We start from the raw sequence: 6,476 nt of genomic DNA, 5'->3' as shown, positions 1-6,476 counted from the left end.
AACAATTGGCCTCAGTTGTTTTAAAAATTTATTCTATAAATTTGTCGCTTTCATTCATTTTCGGTTTACATTTAAGGTTCCAAGTTCTTCCTCTCTCAGTCTCTCATGTCTCAAAGATAATAATTTGGATGTTTTCTCAAAGAGAAATTGAGCTTACTCGCTTCAAATATATGTCCACAAGAAGAAGCTTGTCAACTAGCCTTCTCACTTCCTTGATCAAGCCTGATAGGACACTTAGTGCTTCTGAATACTCCTTGCTTTCCATCAAAAGAGATGCAAGCCTGGCCTCCACTTGCTGTCGAAGGAAAGTTCGCTTCTCAGGGAAATCTGAAGATCAGATGTGCCTGATCCTCTGCTTGATTTTCTTGCCTAAGAAGATCCGTCGGATTTATTGTGATAGCCTCTTCCTTTATCCGTAGAGCTTCAGAAGAAGAAGATGGGTTTCAAGAATGCGATAAAGAATAGAAATGGCTTCAGATGGCCTCTAAAGCATGAGCAATTGAATCAGTAGTTTCTGGGAGATATGATGAAGACATTGTCAATGCTTTGAACTACACAAGTCCTGCAGAAAGATATGTTAAAGAAAATGAAACAACGGCGGTTTTCTGTTCTACCGTCGTCTTTTCTCGTCGTCTATATTAAGTTACGATGGCGGTAGATTTATAATTACCGACGTAGATTATTTTGTTAAACGTCGTTAAGTGTACTACAACCGACGTGGATTTTAATTTTAAATTATAAATGGAGTTTTTTTTCCCGTATTCTTTCAGTTTTAGTTTTCAATTCCAAAGCGTGATAAATAGATTTTTCTTTCCCGAGGAAATTTAAAATGAGGGAAATTAATGTTCTAGAATTTGTAAACTAACACGACGCAATATTTGCAAATCTGTGTCATCTGTTAAGATTATGATGTGGAACAGAGTTCCATCTGGTAAGATTTCGTAACCCTTGGGATCTCAGACAAAACTGATTATGTCGGCGGTGTTCTATATAAACCGTCGTGGTTATTTCAATTCTTGTCATTAAGTAGATCTACCGACGTAGGATAAGAAAATCAAAGAAAAAAATTGTTAACAAAAATTCTTATTAAGACGACCGTTAAAATTAAAGGTACGACGTATAAAATGAATAAATACGACGATAAATTTTATTGTACGATTTAAAGATAACGTAGTAGAACTATACGAGAATGACGTCGATATATTTATATTTTCCGTCGTTGTAAATTAATTTAATACGGCGATATTTTGTATTTTAAAGCCGTGGATTTGTTTGTAATTATACGGCGTCTTATACGAAAACCTCGTCGTGTTATTTTATGAGTAAAAACGGCAGTTTTTATTGAAATCGTCGTCTTTACTTTCTACGTCGGTCGATTCATAACTTCTGCCGTTCTTTGTTGGCATTGATTTTACACTGAGGAAATCTGTTTCAAATAGACGTCGGTTGTTTAATTATGTACGTCGTTGTTTTTGAACAGCCATTTGAAACTCCATTTTTTAGTTGTCTAAGGTTGTATTACACGACGGTGTTTTTAGAACCGTCGTCTTTTTATAAACCACGACGGTTTTCACTTAGACCGTCGTTGTTTTCTGGTCGTCTTTTTCACTTTTTGTAGTAGTGTTTACATAACCTTTCATATCTTTCATCTTCCATAGTCATTCCCACAAGAGAGATACATATCCAAGTGGCTCCCCCGGGCCATCAGGATCATCTGGAAATGTAGCAAACCATATGTCTCCTTTTACTAAATATTCTATTGAGTCACTATAATGAATCATCCCCTTTTACTCCTAGAAGGCATATCTTCTCTAGTATCAGTACTGGGGGCATACTCTCTCTCTCTCTCTCTCTCTCTCTCTCTCTCTCTCTCTCTCTCTCTCTCTCTCTCTCTCTCTATACAAGTGATAATGGGGAATGAGGAAGAAGACGGAAGTCAGAGCCGGCGTTCCGGATGGATTGTTCTCTTTGAAATTTCCATGGGGTGGGTGAGAATATAATGTTATTGTGCAAAATAAGGTTGGGGATGGGAACAGCACTCAAGAAGATAGGCACCACCAAAATGGGTATATTGAATTTACAAGGGTTCAACAAACTGAAAATTGAAATAACACATAATTGGAAATGAAAGGCACTCCATGGTTTTCCCATTTCTATCTTATGCATCGAGGTGCAGATCATTAGGGTGAACTGATCATGGCCCAACAACATCAGGGGGATTATTATAGGTCGCAATAGTGGGGGCACACCAGAGTAAATATGATTAATAAAGTCACATTCCCCTAGGTGGGTTAGACCAATTGGTTTAGGTTAGCGAGCTCACCCCCTTACATCCAAGTTTGAATCTTCCTCTTCGTGAATATATTATTGGGGAATATGCTGACATAATCACTTTTTACAAGTGGTATTCTGAAATAATCAGGTTACAAATTGTGTTCTGATATAATCACTTTTGAACGTGAAATGACCAAACTGCCCTCCATATAAAAGCACATGTATTGGGGAGTTATTGGCCTTTGATTGGCGACCTAACGCACCTGGCTTCTCTCCCTTTCTCAGCGCTCAGTCACGGTTCTCTTCCTCTCTCGGCGGTTTCTGTGTCCATCGACCACCACCACTCTATTTCTCCCTCTGTCACGAAAACCTAAGCAGCACTCTGTCGTTCTCTCTCTGCAGTCAATGTTAGGGTTTGGTGAGGGGGCTCTTGAGGGTGAGAGAGAGGGTTTAATCGTTAAATGCTCTCTCCCTTAAACGATGTCTCAGTTCCCTCTAAGTTCGAGTCTTGAATCGACGTCGTTCTCTTCTTCTCTGCTCCTTCAGGGCCTAAAAAAACCCTAAATTTTGGTTTCGGTTAGGACTTTGTTCACAAACGTCCTCCTCCTTCTCAATCCTATGAGAGTCGATTAGGACAAAAGTCGTGATTTGCTGTAGGTGTTGCTGGGATTTCGAATTCGGTTCTGTGCAGAGAAGGAGTGATTCTAAGGTGGGTTTTGTATTTGTTATTGACTAGTTTGTGTTTTTGTATGGTTATCATTTGAGAAGGATAATTTCACTAACCTCTGACTGAATTTGTGAAGTTTAGTAATTAGAGAGATTGCAATAATAATGTAATTTAATTGTGAAGTAGATCATGCTGGGATGAAACTTGTATTGGTGTATTGATTTTGCTCTATGGACGATGCAGTGCCTCAAATTGCTATTTGTCATATAGGATTGGTTCGTTTGTGATGCTTGTTTTCACTTCCATTTTATGAGTCATATTTAGTGTGGGAAATTATTCTGGTGGGAAGGGCTATTCCATTATAACACACCATTACCTCAGTAGGCCCTGAATTAGGTGTTGAGTAATAATGCACAAGTAAATTTGTTGGTATCATTGGTGTTTCAGCACGTAGTAGCATATTTTGCACCCTTCCAGTGTTAATGGTTAATTATGTGATTTTGAAATACTAAAGTTAGTTGGCGTGGAAATTTTCTGTTCCCTGTGGTATAAAACCTGCTAAATTGTGTTGTTATTCCTTGCTTGCAGCTTGTGATATATGTCTGAAAATGGTATTTTATGGGGCTTCAGTATCTGTTTAGAAATTGCATGTTCATCCATCTAGGTTTAGCAGTTGCAGTTGCAGTAACATTTTGACGTGTCTAGTTTGCACACAGAGTCCATAACTGTGTATACTGATGTGCCATGTGTGGTACTGTATTGCATATGAGTAGATTTTAGTAGGCATTGATGCATTTGGAGTAATTCTTGTAGCCATTTCGCCCAAACCTTGTATGAAGTGGATCCGTGGTTGGTGAAATTGTTTTCAGACTTGGGTGGTATTTGGTTTTTTGCTGGAATGGGATGTACATTTGGCAGAAGGGAATGTAGATAAGAGGAGAGTGTGGAGAGAGTTGGAGAGTAGAAAAGAGGCTTAAAAACATTTATGGTTTTGTCATATGTATATACATATATCAAAATGGGTTGAAAGTATTAGTTTGAGTAATGTACGTATGAAATATGGGTAACCAATGATCCATATGTATGATGTTGTTGTGCAGGGAACTTGAGAATGGCTTGTAAAGCAAAGCTTATGATTCCTGAGGATGAGAAGTACGAAGGAAAGCCATTTGCCCTTTCACACACAAGGACCGCCATTACACCAATAAAGGCGAAGTTCAATACGCAGTAGTTACAGAGGTTCGAAGGAAGTTGTTTTGGTCATCTATTACTGATAGAGGACCTGAAGTGGAATTCACAAATTGTCCACGGCCTGTTGATGAGGAAGGCTGATCCTAAGACAGTTACACAGGTGAACGGGATAAAATTCATTGTGGGTAACAAGTTGATACAATTCACAGCCCAACAATTTTGCCTCATCACGGGGCTAAGGTTCGGAAAGCTCCCTTTCATTCCGAAGGCGACAAATGAAAATTGCTCGTTGAAGCGAAAATACTTCAGCAGCAATAAACCTGCCACCCTTTCGGACCTACACACCGCCTTCATCGAGTGCACAGATGATGAGGATGCGTTAAAGCTTGGAATGGTCTATTTTGCCAATTTTGTTCTATTGGGTACTGAAAAACATGTGCTTATTGACATGCGCTATTTGAAGTTGGCTGAAGACCTAGAGGAGTTTGACAAGTATCCATGGGGCTCAGTGTCATATGCAATGACAAATGCTTCACTGTTGAGGGCAGTTTGTGCTGAATACCAACGAGTCAAAGTGCCCCAAAAAAGAAAAATGCCCAAACAAAGTGGAAAGAGAGCGCAGACAAGAATGCGAAGTGGTAGACCAAGAGAGTACATCATAAGGGGGTTTGGCTTCGCTCTTCAGGTGAACACATATCCAGCAATTAACTATTTGATGTAAATACATTTACAGATATTGATGTTTCATTGTTGTGAACAGATTTGGGCTTTTGAAGTGTTCCCAGCATTGGAAGCATTGCATTTCACGGTCCATGAAGACAATAGGCACATCCCTCGAATATTACATTGGAGGAGCAACACGGTGGCCCGTTTTCGGGAGGTTATGAGTCAGGTTTTTGAAAACTTTGAGGTTAGATCTGTTTGTATTAGTGATGTTATGATTAGGAAAAATTACAAAGTTCACTGATTTTTTTTATGTGTTTCAATCGGAGGTTGATGTGCAACTTCTCCGGCCAACAGATATTGAGAAGCAACAACCTTACTGGAGTTGGGGTGATGATGACAACGAAGAAGAAATGGTTGAATTATTTGGGGATGAGGCCGAAGAAAAAACCGGCACTTCTAGTGAAGAAAAAGACGCGGATGTTGAGGAAACAGCCACCCTTCCCTCCTCTTCTAAGGTGAGCATGACCTTTTTCCAATGTTGTGAAAATATAGCGAATACGATAGGATTGAAGTGGAAATAGTTTCCTGGTTTTTTGTAAGCTTTCTAACTGTTGCATTCATGAATGTATGCAGGCCAAAGGGTCTGTTAATGACGTTTGCAGTTTGAAGCATCAATTACGCAGCACTAAGGATCAGTTGGCTAAGCTACGTAGTTCAAATCGGGGGCTTAGGAACAGAGTTCGTGACTTGGAAGCTATTGTACAGAAGAACTGTTTGAAGCATGAGAACGAGTGTGACAGAAATAAAAAGGCTATTCGGGATTTGACCCTAAAAATTGCTGAAGTCGAACATTATTTGAAGTTGGAGATGGAGGAGTTAAAAAAAAATTATGTTGGAGAAGGCCATGAGGAAGTCTGTACTGCTCAGATGAATGAAGGAGGGCAGAATGAATTGTCACCCTTAAATGAACCTACTAGTCCGACTACAGCAGCACCTAAAATGGACACTCAAGTTCCAGCTGATGGAGTAGAAGCCTTCCCAGGCATGCATACAGAACGGGGTGAAATGGAAGCAGCAGTCTGTGGTGATGGAGTGGAAGGCTTTCCAGCCTCAGATCAAGAAGGGGCTGCAAGGGAAGCAGAAGTCCCTGCTGATGGAGTGGAACCCTTCCCAGCCATGGAAGTCATAGACACTGAAATTGAAACTTCAGTTCGTGAGAGGCAAGTGGACCAACAACCTCACAAGGTTCCTACCTCTGAAGATGTGAAGCTTCCTAGTGTTGAAGATGCCCTCCTTCCTACTCCGGAAGATGGGAATGGGTATAGAGTTATTTGTAAAACGATGTTACATTTGTTAGAGGATTGGAAGAAGACAGAAATTGAGGGGGTGGGATGCAAGGTCAGGCCTCCCATGAAATGTAACATAAGTCTGGTTGGTGATGAAGAGGACAACGAGGCTACTGCCACGGTTCGGAAACCAGATGCTGAAGGCAAAGGGTGCAGACTTAAGCGGGCTGCGACACCATTGTTGAGTCCATTCACCGATCCCTCCAGGAAAAAGAGGAAGGTTACTGATTTGCATGCACAGACACCTCAGCCCCGTTTTGATCCAACAAAACCCGTGGCCATGGACGATGTGAAGGCTATCATACAACTTTGCAGGGCTTGGAAAACTGACA

Source organism: Prunus persica, chromosome G7 (assembly GCF_000346465.2).
Source record: "Prunus persica cultivar Lovell chromosome G7, Prunus_persica_NCBIv2, whole genome shotgun sequence".
Lineage (NCBI taxonomy): Eukaryota > Viridiplantae > Streptophyta > Magnoliopsida > Rosales > Rosaceae > Prunus > Prunus persica.
Note: the sequence above shows the minus strand (reverse complement) of the source record.